We start from the raw sequence: 2,232 nt of genomic DNA, 5'->3' as shown, positions 1-2,232 counted from the left end.
TGAGCCTTACTGAATGAAATGTAGACACAAAGACGGAGTATTTTGGTCTGAGCTTTGACATAATAGAGAGAACTTGGTGAATCTCCTCAGATTTATCAATTCCACAGCCCTTGAGTTGCAGCAATAGATCATTATATTTGGTGAAGAAGTCTTGAATTTTGTCATAGTTCCGTGGATCCAATGAGAGCAGCTCCACTTCGAGAAGATGTCCTTTCATCTCGTTCTGTTTCCCGTAGAGTTCTTCAACCTTTTTCCAAATATCATTGGGAGTACTGCAGGCAGATAGATGAAACTGCAACTCTGGGGAGATGCACATGCATATAGATTTGTGGGCCTCATCCATGCAGTTGAGGTGCTTGGATTTCTCTATGGTTGAAGTGGGTTCCACTTCTGCAGCTATGGTAATCCCATACAACCCTTTCTAACGAAGGTATCGAGCCATTTGGTCTTTCCATTTGTGATAGTTATACGATGTTAGGATTGATGCTTTGGGAAACTCCATTTTTATGTCGATCTTCGATCTCCAAGTTGTAATACCTGCAAAATAAAGTATTGGTGTGCCTTTTATCTAACAACCTGTGGGCTCTGACACCATGTAAATGTGTTAGAAAACCTGCATAGATGAATCTAGCTAGTAAAGGTTGAACGCACAGCTTTGCAGAGAAAAAACACTAAAATAAAGTTGAAAGAACAAAAAGAATTATTGCTTTCAGAAAATAGGTTACAATGCTCATCATATAGAATCACTGGGTGAAGATCCCAAGGTAATGTGCCATAGTGGTGATCAATGAATGGACTCGACACCTACAACAAGTTCCAGAGAGAACTAGCCAGTTGCAGGGTGAAAGGAGGAGCAAATCAGGGAGTAAATCATGCAGAAAGGATCTTGCATGTAGTCCCATGCATGCATGGACAGACAAAGAGGCCAATCTGGTGAAGATTTCAATATTTCAATGTTGAAGCCTTGCATGTCAGTGAATGATCTAACTAAAGTGTCCACATGTGCCAATAATGAAGGTCCTAGGTGTGTAGTACCTCCAACATTTAGTTGGCTCTAGTCTATTTACGCATACGCAAACAGATTTAGACGTAAATATATTTAGTTGTACAAGTTGGGATTGGAAAGGACACACTGCTCCACCTTCATCTTCAAATGGGCAATGCTATTTTCCTTTATCTCTACTTTGCCATCGTCAGGCTGAACACCAGGAAGAGTTTCGTAGTTAATGGTCCAGGTCGGTACGCTTCCTCCTTCATTCGTGGGAACGAATTTGACCTCAAACCTCGCAGAGCTCAATTTCTTCCCCACTGATCGATGAGTGTATACTTATACACCAAATTCTGCTCGTCAAGTTCATCGACTCGCTCCTTGATGAAGCTGTAATCCCTCTTACCTGTGACAGGAAAGTGAAAATCCTAGTAAGTATCAAATAATAAGAAAGTATTCAGGCCCATCTGTATCTAGTACGCTAATTCAAGCGGGCAAATAACTAGAAGTGGAAGTTTAATGATGTTAACGTTCATATGTCATCAAGTGAGGATTTTAAAAAGAGTGATACCAGGGGTGAAGTTGAACTGCTTGATGGTGCCCACGCCTCCATCTCCTTCAAGTAAGGTCACAGAAGTGAAAGTTTCGGGCCAAACCTTTGGAAGGAAGTTATGGCTGTCTTTCACTGTGACGTTCCACAACCTCCTTTCGTCCACTTGAAGCACATCTTCCACTGTTTCAGTCCACAAAACGAAAGTTCCTTTTCTCTCATCCGCACTAGACGAGGTGGTATTTAGAGGAGTAATTTACAAACCGTGAGAATCTGTACATTAAAGTGAGAATGTGACTTTTTGTTATTTGGTATGACTGATAGCCGCACACAATGCCGAGTACCTGCCCTTTTTATTTTTATCTTTGGGCTATGTGGCCGACTGATAATGAGTTCCATGCCTCTTTCCGAAAATTTCTCAATCACAACGATCTCCCGGAGGAAAAAAACAGAAATGGATGGATGTTTTTTAAGTCAACATTGTCATTTGTTATTTCTCTTCTCCTCTAATCAGATAATGTATAATAAAGGGTAGATACTACCGGATAGGAAGATATGCCATGAAATCAATAATCGATTTATTTTTAATTTGCAAAGCTGATCCTTTCGTTAATGGGTCCAATGAATAACGTTGCCAACCTGGTGGACCATGGAGGTTTTGTCGATCATTGTGGTTGTTAAGGGTGAGTAATAT

The 2,232-nt window shown here is 40.6% G+C and overlaps 1 pseudogene; it reads right to left on the bottom strand.

Moving 5' to 3' along the window:
- Positions 1-1,099: 1,099 nt before the first annotated feature.
- LOC149232391 (major allergen Pru ar 1-like) lies at positions 1,100-1,937 on the bottom strand (annotated as a pseudogene).
- Positions 1,938-2,232: the final 295 nt, after the last annotated feature.

The sequence above is a fragment of the Pinus tabuliformis genome, chromosome J, assembly GCF_031772625.1.
Source record: "Pinus tabuliformis cultivar Carrire ecotype Pingquan chromosome J, CPIR1, whole genome shotgun sequence".
NCBI lineage: Eukaryota > Viridiplantae > Streptophyta > Pinopsida > Pinales > Pinaceae > Pinus > Pinus tabuliformis.
The sequence above is the reverse complement of the archived record's forward strand: the minus strand, read 5'-3'. Positions and strand labels throughout refer to the sequence as shown.